The 12,781-nt window shown below is 47.6% G+C and overlaps 1 protein-coding gene across 6 annotated transcripts in view; it reads left to right on the forward strand.

Moving 5' to 3' along the window:
- Positions 1–12,781, forward strand: part of PTP4A3 (protein tyrosine phosphatase 4A3) — a 109,348-nt gene that overhangs the window by 63,292 nt on the left and 33,275 nt on the right. The window contains exon 1 of one of the 6 annotated variants that reach the window (XM_081012896.1): positions 1,212–1,435. The exons of 4 other annotated variants lie outside the window; for them this stretch is intronic. The gene's annotated coding sequence lies outside the window, so the exon portion shown is untranslated. Of the gene's footprint in view, positions 1–1,211; positions 1,436–11,008; positions 11,115–12,781 lie in introns of those variants that run through there. One more of the 6 variants, XM_081012899.1, reaches the window with a different exon arrangement.

Genomic DNA, 12,781 nt, shown 5'->3' on the forward strand with positions numbered 1-12,781 from the left:
CTTACTTCTGTGAAACCTTTTTTTAAAGAGTTTTCTCAAAGTTTTGAAAAGCTATTAGCCAGGATCATGGTGTAATAAGACGTAACGTTTTCCTTTTAAAAAATTAAGTGTGTGTGTAGAGTTAAGAAGCGGTTGTACATTTATGATTTAATAAAATAATTCTAAAGGGGGGCGGAATTACTCTTAGGGTCCCTTCCAACTCTAGGATTCTGTGATCTCAAAAATACATCCCCCGCAAAAAATACAACTGTAAAAACAGGATCCTTTCCTACCTGAAATGAGTTTGACAGTAATTATTATTATTATTATTATTTATACCCCGCCCATCTGGCTGAGTTTCCCCAGCCACTCTGGGCGGCTCCCAGTCAAGTGTTAAAAACAGTACAGCATTAAATATTAAAAACTTCGCTGAACAGTTATGATAACGAACAGTGGTAGTTGAGATTCCTGCATTGCAGCGGGTTGGACTAGAGGACCTTCAGGGGTCCCTTACGACTGTACAATTTTATGATCCTATGCATGGTTTACAAGAAGTCTTGGGTTCAGTCCAGAGACCCCTGCCGCCGAAAACCTGGAGACCCCTTAGCAGCCAGGACAGACAACGCTGATCTATATGCACCAGTGGTCTGATTTGGTCTAAAACCAAGACTCCCGGAAGTTTTGGCTTCATTTCTCAAGACTGTCTTTTCTCACAATCCCCACTTGTTGCAAAGACTTAGAATCTGCGAGGCGCGGGGTTCCCCTCCCCAAAAGCCCTGGGATGCTTAGAGCGACACCAGCCCACTCTCTCTCACACACACACACCCAAATTCCTGGCCTTGGCTACCCAAGCGAGCAGGCGTCGCTGGCAGCGATCCCAGTCCGTTTCCGATTCAGCGTGTTTCTGGTCTGCGGATGTTTGTGTGCTCGTCTCTCTCTCTCTCTCGACACAGCAGTTTCTGGGTTGGAAATAAGAGGAAACTGCTGGTGTGACGAAGGCCTGGCACACCCAGGGCTTCCGTAGGAGGGGCGCGCAAGGCTGATGCTTGCCTCCGGCTTATTCTTAGCACGTTGCAAGCTTCAGAGCTCTTGAGTCGCTGCCAGAGCCAGCCCCGGCACACCGGAGGCGCACGCTTTGCCGGTGCTCCTTCCGCCACGCACGAACAGGCTTTCTGGCCGCTCGCAGGAGTGTCTCTCCTACTTCAGAGAGAAGGGGCAGCGACTGGGAAGCAAAATGCCTCTGAGGCGGTGGGAGAAACACCTTCGCGCAAAGCGAAGGTAACGTCGGGAAGGTTTAGGAGCCTTCTGCCCTCGATGGACCCAGAACCTGCTCGCAGAACCACGTCCCGGGGCTCGCCCAGTGCTTTTGGAGTCGTGTGAGGATTGTAGTGCGTGCCTCAACTTGCCGCACCTGCGCTCGGTGTGCGTTGTGTTGGGAAACTCTGAACAGAGGAAGGTAAGGCATCCATCGTCTGTCGTTTCACCCACACGCGTTTTTGGTGCGTGATTTCGTCCAAATGGCATCCCCTCTCTTGAGAAGGGTGGAACTCCTTTTTCTTTTTTAGAAAAAGGAAGACTTGCCTCAGTGGTGGGAAACCAGCTCTCTCTCTCTCTCTCTCTCTGTGTGTGTGTGTGTGTGTGTGTGTGTTTGTGTGTTTGTGTGTGTAGATTATCATCAAAGGAAGGAATAAGGCTGCCATTGTTTGAGAAGCAAAGCGAGGCTTGGGTAGTCATTAAGCACCAATAAAATTACTGTATGAATATTGGTCCCAATCCAGTGCTCTCTGATTCGGATACGATTGCAGAGGTTTCACATCAGATGGGTCAGAGACCTACCATATTATGCATACTGGATTTCGGTTTGTAGTTTGTAAGGTCTTTTGTTTAAAGCTGTTCTAAACATATTTGAGCCTACAGAAGAGGAAACCGAGGCTACACGCATTTCATTGCAACAAAATAAACTGAATTCTATTCAACCCGGTCGCTTCTCCTCACTTTCGCGAGGAAATGAGGCTGGAGATTTCTCAAAATGTACCTAGCCCCATCTCACCCACCGGTGGTTAACACTGTGGATAGGAAACAAGGGTTTTTTTGGTGTGTCTCGCACCGTCTTCTCTTTCTGTTGTGTTAATGGGACACAAAATTTGTTGGCTTCCAAGTCAGCTGGCCTGTCTTTGCTGATAGCCCAGCACCGCAGGGCATATTGTGCCAAATCCTTCATCATAAGTAAATTGGGGGGGTGTTTAATTAAAGAAAAAACCTTATACATTTTTACTTTACATACCCCTGCTCTGACTTCCCTGTTCTGGAGGGTTTGCAGTCTGTAATCTGGCATCTTTTAGAGGAAGGGCATGGCTGCTGTTAATGGGGTGGTAGGAAAGACTCGCCCAGGATTGATTTCGGGAACAATAGCGAAAGGACAGGAAATTCTTTAGGACACACCCGTTCCCCACAGCTGGGAGCCTCCGCTATCAGGCAACCTGTTGCGTTGTTTTGTATTCTGGGCATGTTGTGTGCCCGCTTTTCCACGCTTCTCTCTTTGAGCCTCAGTAAAAGCAATTCTCTCCTGAAGGGATGTGTGTCATAGCTGTCAACCGTCCCTTATTTGGTGGGAAACTCCCTTATCCCAGCGCCGTGTCCCACTGCTGCCCCTTATTGATGATGTCCCTTAAATTTCCCGGGTTTCATGCTCGCCCGGCTCGGGAGGGAAGCAGCAGCTCGGGGTCCTCCACCGCGAGAGGGATTGCACATGAGCTGTCGCGTCTCCGTCTCTCTCTTTTCCCCCTCAGGGGCGCGTTGTGAGGAGACGGGTGGCTGCGGGCGGGCGGGCAGCCCCTCTCTTGCGAGACTTCCACTGTGCTGCCAGGGGAAGCTGGAGGCGGCAGCTGAGGAGGTGGCCTGAGGGAGGAAGAAGAGGAGGGGATGGGGAGGGAAGCAGAAGGGCGGCGCTTCAGCGGCCATGGTGCCGTTTCAGCGGCCGCGGCGCCGCCGCAAGCGCCTCATGCCGGGCTCACGGGCGGCGTGGGCGAGAGTCTCTCTCCCTCCGTCCCTCTCGGGCAGGGAAAGGCCCATGGAACTCCTCACGCCAGGACGACGGCAGCCCCGACATGCTGTTTAGCATACCCTCCAACCAGTTCAGCATCTTAATGTAGTGATTTCCCCCTCTGCATCCCTTTCATAACTCTATTTTTATAAATCATTTGTCCATCCATAGTTCAAATTTTTACTACAAGTTTTCTGGCAATCCTACCAATGTATGTCACTCTTTCCAATAGCTTTTCAAATCAATTATAAACTTTCCCCATTCTTTATTAAAGAGGTCCTCTTCCTGGTTTCTAATTCTGCCTGGAAGCTTTGCCATCTCAACGTCGTTCATCAGTTTTGTCTGCCACTCTTCTTTGGTTGGAGTTGTAGACCCTTAGGGTCATCTAGTCCAATTCCCTGCAAAACACAGTCAGTCGCAGCCAAAGCAGCCTGGCTCCATCAGTGCCGGATTTCTGTATAAGTTAAGCAAAATCCCTTATTTTGGCTGCTGATCCCTTATTTTCGAGGCTGCTGGTCCCTTATTTTCAAATCTGCAAGTTGACAGCTATGGTGTGTGTGTGTGTGTGTGTGTGTGTGTGTGTATTTGAAAACCGAGTAGAGCATATGTTTCTCAGTGCTTGCGTCTCTCCCAAAAGAGCAAGCTGTGTTGTAGACGGTCCAAGAAGCTGTTTGGTCTGCTTTGCATTATCACCCCGTCTCTTGGCCCGGTGGAGAGATGCAAACCTCTTGCCATGTAGCCAGGACCGAGATCTTTTCAAAGGAAGAAATTTGGCCACAGCTAGATCTTGCTTTGTTGGCAGGGCTCTCGAGAGAGTGAGATAAAAGTTCAAAGCGGCGTTGACAAGCTCTTGGACGTTCCCTCTTGCAGGTGCCGTCGGCGTGGTCTGATACCATCATTGCCACGACTTTGCTGGCCTGGGATTTCCCCAGCAGGGGAGGGATAATCAGAACTTAATAAGGCTGTAGGCAAACTCATCTCCGTGCTGCAAGCCGTTGTGCTTAAAGTGGGACAGAACAAGATATAAGGTCATTGGGAAGATTGGAAATTGTAATAATAATAATAATAATAATAATAATAATAATAATAATAATTTATTATTTATACCCCATTAAACACTTCTCTAAACAGGGCTGCCTTCAAATGTCTTCTAAAAGTCTGGTACTTGTTTTTCTATTTGACATCTGGTGGGAGGGCCTTCCACAGGGCGGGTGCCACGACCGAGAAGGCCCTCTGCCTGGTTCCCTGTAACTTGGCTTCTCGCAAAAAGGGAACCACCAGAAGGCTCTCAGTGCTGGACCTCAGTGTCCGGGCAGAATGATGGAGGTAGAGACGCTCCTTCAGGTTTACTGGAATGAGGCCGTTTAGGGCTTTAAAGGTCAGCACCAACACTTTGAATTGTGCTCGGAAATGTACTGGGAGCCAATGCAGATCTCTCAGGACCGGTGTTATGTGGTCCCGGCGGCCACTCCCAGTCACCAGTCTAGCTGCCGCATTCTGGATTAGTTGTAGTTTCCGGTCCACCTTCAAAGGTAGCCCCACAAAGAGCGCATTGCAGTAGTCCAAGCGAGAGATAACTGGGACACCATCTTTGCAGCAGATCATACTATTTTACTTGTCTACTCCAGCTCTCCAATCTTGGGCAGAGGCCCTCCCACCAGCTCCTTACCTGGTCCTTTTTTCGCTGCAGATTCCACGCCAGCGATTGAGCTGGGAGTTTTCTGCATTCAAAACATGAGCTCTGCCACTGTGCAGAATTCATGCAATACGTTCCTGTGCGTTTACCAGGTGTTCCTCTGGTGCACTCTTAAGACAAAGGGGGGTAAGAAGAGACAAAGTGGGTGAAGCTTTTTCTCTTGCGTGCCTCCTGCTGATAGACGAGGCAGGTTCTGGTGGCTATGGAAAGGAGGGTGACTTCGGACCTCAGAGAGTTTCCTGAAACAAGGGGCAGAAGATACCGTATTTTTCTTCCTAAAAAGTAAGGGGAAATGTCTGTGCGTCTTATGAAGCGAATGTGTGGTCCCTGGAGCCGAATTGCCCAGGGGCAAAAAGCAGATCATGCTCTCTTTTTTTTGAAAGAGGGAAGTGGGTGTTCAAACAAAGCCGCTGATCGTTTGCGGATCGGGGAGAGAGATAAGGAATGCTAGAGATAAAGGAGGCTGCCTGGGAGGGAGGAGGTAAAGACAGCAAACTTGCAAAGGGGGGAAACAGGAAGACTAAAGCAATAAGGAGAGAAATTAGAAGAAAAGGAGGAGCAAAAAACTGCTCCAGCTAAGGAAAAGACACTAAGGCAAACAGGAGGGAAGGGGGTGTTGAAAGGAAATAGCTGATCGGTGGGATCGCGAGAGTTAAGGGACCCTAGCGGAGGCTGCCTGGGAGGGGGGAGGTAAAAGCCCATGGATCCTCAGGATTTTTACATTGGGTCACCCCAAATTCACCATCAGATCACATCAGGCCACAGCATGAACCACAAAAACATACATCCACTGTTTTGTTCAGAATATTTTTTTCCTTGTTTTCCTCCTCTAAAAACTAGGTGCGTCTTATGGTCAGGTCCTTTTTCGGGAACCAGGGAAAGGAGGTACCTTGGTGGATGCCAAGCTCTGGGGCTGGCTCCTTGGGGTTTGTGAAGGTCACCCAGCACAGTCATAGGAACTGTTTCAGCTCCTTCTGTTCACAATCCCACTCAGAGGCCCAGAGAGAAGAATCTCGGGTGTGCTGCTACCTGAGCAGGTTTTTAACCTAGGTGGGCTTGCGTAGACACCATCTGGAAATGGGCAGGTGGTCCATTCTGTTGAACTTGGACCTGAGATTTGTGTGCTTGCCAGGTGAGAGTGTGACCCCAGCCAGCCGTCTTGAAATTGTTTCATCTGTGCTTGCCTTGCTACCAATGCCTCAGTTGCAGAAACTGCTGCCTCCTTCCTTCGCTGAAAGGAAACAGGGCGGCTCTGGGCAGATCTGGTCTTGGTGTGTATGCACACAGCAGCAGGAAAATACGGCCCTCTTTTCCCAGTAGGTGGACACAGCGGGGAGGCGGCTGGGAAGTCAGTTCGGTGCAAACGCAGCAGCAGCAGGCACACCAGAGAGGCTCTGCCAGTGTGTTCGCGCCACACAGACCTCCACTGAGAGCCAGTGTGGTTCAGTGGTTAAGAGCGGTGGAGTCGTAATCTGGTGAACCGGGTTCGGTTTCCTCCTCTTCCACATGCAGCTGCTGGGTGACCTTGGGCTAGTCAAAGTTCTCTGAAATCTCTCAGCCTCACTCACCTTACAGAGTGTTTATTGTGGGGCAGGAAGGGAAAGAAGAAGAAGAGTTTGGATTTGATATCCCGCCTTTCACTCCCTTTAAGGAGTCTCAAAGCGGCTAACATTCTCCTTTCCCTTCCTCCCCCACAACAAATACTCTGTGAGGTGAGTGGGGCTGAGAGACTTCAAAGAAGTGTGACTGGCCCAAGGTCACCCAGCAGCTGCATGTGGAGGAGCGGAGACGCGAACCCGGTTTCCCAGATTACGAGACTACCGCTCTTAACCACTACACCGTGACTGGCTCTGGGGTTGCGGCGCTCATCTCGCTTTATTGGCCAAGGGAGCCGGCGTACAGCTTCCAGGTCATGTGGCCAGCATGACTAAGCCACTTCTGGCAAACCAGAGCAGCGCACGGAAATGCCGTTTACCTTCCCGCCGGAGCGGTACCTATTTCTCTACTTGCACTTTGTCGTGCTTTCGAACTGCTAGGTTGGCAGGAGCAGGGACTGAGCAACGGGAGCTCACCCCATCGCGGGGTTTCGAACCGCCGACCTTCTGATCAGCAAGTCCTAGGCACTGTGGTTTAACCCACAGCGCCACCCGCGTCCCTTTGAGACTCCTTAGGGTAGTGATAAAGCGGGATATCAAATCCAAACTCTTCTTCCTCTTCCTCTTCTTCTTCCTTACTCCTCTTTCCCCCTGCAAACAGCCGCAGCTCACCTGCCAGGAAGTGAGTGTAGTGCCTCTGCCCCACATCCGGTGACATATTTATTTCCTCATCTTTTCAATCCCTGACAAGAGCGAGTTCATGCATGTTGATGAACCACGGGAAAAACTTTAAAATCACCAGAGGTCACTGAACCACCCTTCTCTTCTGAGTTAGCAGTTTACAATACTTAGCTGCAAGTTGTTCAGTAACGGCTGTTTGCAACCGATGCTTGTATATGTATGAGTCAGCTCCAAACTGCTAGCGTTGCAGGTTTCAGGTTCTGGGTGCAGTTGGGAAGTCCATGCCATACGCCTGGCAGCAGGCAGGGGCAAGAAGGGAAGAGGGGCGATATCCACAGGCAACCATCTCAAGATGCTTGGTCCAGGTGCTTTCCTTCCTGGCGAAGGTCACATCACACTGCTTGAGGCATCTAAGGACCAGGTAGAAGGTGTTGAGAAAGACCTTCCTTGGCTAGAGAACTCCTATTTGGGGACTTCTCTGACTTTTTTCTGGCCCATGTAGGACCAGTCTGGATAGTTAGCCTTGGTGAAGACTCAACGTTTTCATCCCCCCAAATTTTTTTATTTGTTTCCATTGAAATGAGGCTTTATTTTCATGTTTTAATGTTGCAATTTAATCTTGTTTTTAAGTTGTATTTCAATCTATTTGTTTTATATTGGGTGTTAGCTGCCCTGAGCCCGATCTAGGCTGGGGAGGGCAGGGTATAAATAAAATTATTATTATTATTATTATTATTATTATTATTATTATTGAGCTGCTAGCCATCCAGTCTGACTGTGACAGCACTAGACGGTCAGATAATCTGATCTGGTATAAAGTAGCTTCATGGGAGAAGTTGCACTCAGACTCTCAAAATCCTCTTGCTTCGACATGCAGATTCATTAAAACATAGTGCTGTCGCCTTTCCCTGCATTCTCTGAGCTCTCGGATCATTTGCTGATCCCCTTCATTACAGAATTGTAGAGTTAGAAAGGACCCCAAGGGTCATCTTGTCGGGGGCCGAGAAGCCAGCTGGCTAGCCCTCAGCTGGATCGTGCCCTTCCAGTCATGACGATCCCTCGACCTCTAGGGTAAAGGACCCCTGACTATTAGGTCCAGTCGTGGCCGACTCTGGGGTTGCGGCGCTCATTCGCTTTATTGGCCGAGGGAGCCGGCGTACAGCTTCCGGGTCATGTGGCCAGCATGACTAAGCCGCTTCTGGCTAACCAGAGCAGCGCACGGAAACGCCGTTTACCTTCCCTTCGGAGAGGTACCTATTTATCTACTTGCACTTTAACGTGCTTTTGAACTGCTAGGTGGGCAGGAGCAGGGACCGAGCAACGGGAGCTCACCCCGTCGCGGGGATTCGAACTGCCGACCTTCTGATCGGCATGTCCTAGGCTCTGTGGTTTAACCCACAGCGCCACCTGCGTCCTTCCCTCAACCTCTGGCTCAACGTAAATCAGCGACTCAGGCTTCAAAGCCTGAGCACACTTTATCAGCAGAGCAAACGGCGCAAACAGAAGAGGCGTGAGGTTTGTGGAAACATACTAATAAGCTACGGATTTATTAGGCATAAATCAGGACAAAGAAAACATGTCGTCTCTCATTGCCGTGTCCTCAGAGAGAGAGGCAAAAGCTATACACAACGGAAGTTCTCGGCAAACTGTGCTGGAATGTAAACAGACATGTGGCATGTAACAATCTCACACGTCTGCAACTAAAGGTGGAATGGAAATTTCCAACGCGTCTTAACCCAGCAGTTGAAATTTGCCAGGCTGATTTTGCACCTGGCTGCGGGCCAGTGGTCACCAAGTGAAGAGGGCCTTCTTGGTAGTGGCACCTGTGGAACACCCTCCCTTCAGATGTCAAGGAGATAAAGAACCACACAACTTTTAGAAGACATCTGAAGGCAGCCCTGTATCGGGAAGTTTTTAATGCTTTATGTTTGCTGTCTTTTTATCTATGCTGTAAGCTGCCCAGTGGCTGGGGAAACCCAGCCAGATGGGTGGAGTATAAATAATAGAATTGATGATGATGATGATGATGATGATGATGATGATGAAGATGCCTGGATGCCAAGATGGCACTTGATTTCTCCACCATCTGGAGGTGCATGCCTGGAGATCCCTGGGTCTTGGCTGCTTTCACACATACACAACACGTCCCATAGAATTCTATCCGTGACATTTTATTTGCACAGTCAGAACAAATGTCAGGAACCCCCAACAAAAGAGGAAAGGATTTTGAAGTTAAAGGACAATGTGGAGCGGCAAGGATCCTAATTGCTAAAAAACTGGAAAAAAGAAACTGTGCCAACAAAAAAGGAATGGCAAGATGAACTGTTAGAGTATATTGAACTGGCTATCAGTGGTTCTCAACCTGTGGGTCCCCAGATGTTGTTGGACTACAACTCCCATCATCCCTGAGCTCTGGCCTTGCTAGCTAGGCATGATGGGAGTTGTAGTCCAACAACATCTGGGGACCTATAGGTTGAGAAAGGCTGGGCTGGATTAACAGAGGCAATTAGAGGTCACACTAGACGAGAGTTTCAAAAAGCATGGGGAAAATGCAGGGAATACATCACAAAACAGTGCCCTAAAATACATACCTGGACTTGTTTTGATTAATGTCTGCAGGAGACTTTGTGGGTATTTAAGTTATAATTAGAAAAATCTTAACAATTATTCACAAAGGAAATGGTTTATAAGAAGTAAATAAGGAAGCCAGATACAGGATAAAGGAAGTCTTTTATTTGGTTGTTTGTATTGTTGTATGTTATGCTCATTGTATATTATGTTCACGTTTAATGTGCATTGGGGAGTGGGGGGTTTGTGTTACGTTGTAAATAAAATTCCAATAAAATTAAATAATTGAAATTGCAAGCTGGTCTTGGAAGTTTACGCAAGGGAAGGATTGTAAGAATGAAGGGAATAAAGAAATTTATAGTAGAATAAGAATTGTGTATAAGACATAGAGATGGAAAGGCCTTGGCGGGGCGGAATGGGGGAAAACAGGTTTTTCCCCCAAAGTGCTTTTTTTCCAGGAAAAAAAACCACACTCTGTGGAATATTCAAACTATATCAAACTGTTTGTTTCTTCATTTTTTTTCTGGGAGGGGGCTGGATCCCCCCCCCCCAAAAAAAATTTTCCCAGGTTTTTTTCCAGGCGTTCCCATCTCTAATGAGGCAGCAGGTAATTTGTCTGTAGGGAAAAACCACATGAATGTAAGGCTAGGAAGTCAAATCGCTAAGAAAAGTGTATGAATTGCACTTTGTGTAAAGTTTATAAAACCAGTAAGAATTTAAATATAAAAAAAGAATGAATTTGAGGAACCAAAGAGTCATATTGAAAAATACGACCTTTAAGCTGCCTGGGCCCAAATGGCAGCTAGACATTCCATTTTGGTCACAGTAACCCTGGTTTAAGGAGCCATTTGGTTCCTATCTTATACAGTGGTGCCCCGCAAGACGAATGCCTCGCAAGACGGAAAACCCGCTAGACGAAAGGGTTTTCTGTTTTGGAGGTGCTTCGCAAAACGAATTTCCTATGGGCTTGCTTCGCAAGACGAAAATGTCCTGCGAGTTCCTGCGGGGTTTCCCCCCCCCCTTTTTTCCCAAGCCGCTAAGCCGCTTATCAGCTGATCCGCTAAGGCCGCTAATAGCGCTAATCCGCTAAACCGCTAATGGGCTTGCTTCGCAAGACGAAAAAACCGCAAGACGAAGAGACTCGCGGAATGGATTCTTTTCGTCTTGCGAGGCACCACTGTATATAGTCCAGCTCCTTCCCAGTGCAGGATTAACGGAGGAAGAAGAACGGGGGCAGATTTAGGAAGGCACCTATACTCTCCCCACCCCCTTCTTCCGTCATTTTAGTCCTATTTATTTCATAAACTTTGTACACCCCTTGGTTGCAAAATGCCTCAAAGAGGTTTGCAAAAAAAGAGAAAAAAGACCTTGCTCCCTCCTGACTAGAGGATGGCTTCCCCTGGTCCATATTGTGACCTCATGTGTCGCATACTGTGACAGCAGAATAGACTGGACAAGTTCAGGCTAGTGATGTCAACCTTTTGGTTACCACTTCCTAGCAAAAAGAGAGAGATTATCTGTTGTGCAACGCTCCTCCATACTGGATAGAAAAGTGGGTGCCGTTATTATTGTTATTGTTGTTGTTGTTGTTGTTATTATTATTATTATTATTATTATTATTATTATTATTATTTTCAATGAAGTGTTTAGGTAGTGCTTACGACCAGCGTACATTGGTACCTTGGTTCTCAAACAACTTGGAACCCAAACACTGCAAACCCGGAAGTAAGTGTTCCAGTTTGCAAACTTTTATCGGAAGCCGGACATGCTCCATTTTGAGTTTTATGCTTCCAATTTGAGTTCCACACTTCCATTTTGAGTGTTGCGCCAAGGTCTGTCTGTTTTTGCTGTTTATTTTGCTTTTTTGTTTGTGTGTGACTGTGTGGAACCCAGTTCAGTTACTGATTGATTGATTGTATGACTGCAGTACATTGTTTATTGCTTTCATTTTATGGATCAGTGGTCTCGTCAGATAGTAAAAATCATGTTAAATTGCTGTTTTAGGGGTTGCTTTGAAAAGTCTGGAACGGATTGATCTATTTTGTATTGCTTTCTATGGGAAAGCACGCCTTGGTTTTGGAACAGACTGCCAGAACGGATTAAGTTTGAGAATCAAGGTACCACTGTACTATATATCTGTATATAAGAGCCAGTGTTAGAAACTCATATATATATATATATATATATATACACACACACACACACACACACACACATATACAGTGGTGCCTCGCAAGACGAAATTAATCTGTTCCGCGAGTCTCTTTGTCGCGGTTTTTTCGTCTTGCGAAGCACGGCTATTAGCGGCTATTAATGGCTTAGCGGCTTTTAAAAAAAGGAAACAAACTCGCAAGAACTCGCAAGACATTTCGTCTTGCAAAGCAAGCCCATAGGGAAATTCGTCTTGCGGAACGACTCAAAAAACGGAAAACTCTTTCGTCTTGCGCGTTTTTCGTCTTGCGAGGCACCACTGTAGTAGGTGCCAAATGGTTCCTTAAACCAAGGTTGCAGTCGCCAAAATGGAACATCTGGTTGCCATTTTGGGGCAAGACGGTTATACAGGCATACCTCAGGTTACAGCCGCTTCAGGTTGCGTTTTTTCGGGTTACGGACCGCAGAAACCCGGAAGTGCCGGAACGGGTTACTTCCGGGTTTCAGCAGTTGCGCATGCGCAGAAGTGCCAAATCATAACCCGCGCGTGCGCAGACGCAGGTTGTGAACGCTGCAGGTTGTATGGTCTTGTTTTCCAAATGATGGACTGACTGTGTTTGATTCTCAGTTAAAACATTTGGCCAGTCCACCTTGAGGTGGGTTAAGAACTTTGGGAACTGAAAGAAGAAAAGCCGCTTGATCCAGGGCCATCCACACCTATATTGGCCTTTTTTTCCCTGAATGGTGACTGCTTCCTGTCCAGCCTGAAAATGAAAAGGCATTTTGGTTTCCTGAAATTCATTCCGATTGTGTGGATAAAATATAACAGATCGAAAACCACACTATTGGGAGTGTTAGTGGGCGAAAACGGTCGATATCCAGCAATCCTCAGGCATGCACCTCCAGATGCCAAAGATGTTAGGTGGCATCTTGGCGCCCTGGCATCTTCAGTGGCCGATAGATAGCCGGGTGCAAAATGCACTTGGCGCCTGGCTAATTTCGAACACGTGTTTTGGGGGGAGGGGGAGAGAACCACGTACACCACCCTAAACTCCATGGAGAAAAAGG

This window comes from Podarcis pityusensis (assembly GCF_964106645.2).
Source record: "Podarcis pityusensis genome assembly, chromosome: 7".
Lineage (NCBI taxonomy): Eukaryota > Metazoa > Chordata > Lepidosauria > Squamata > Lacertidae > Podarcis > Podarcis pityusensis.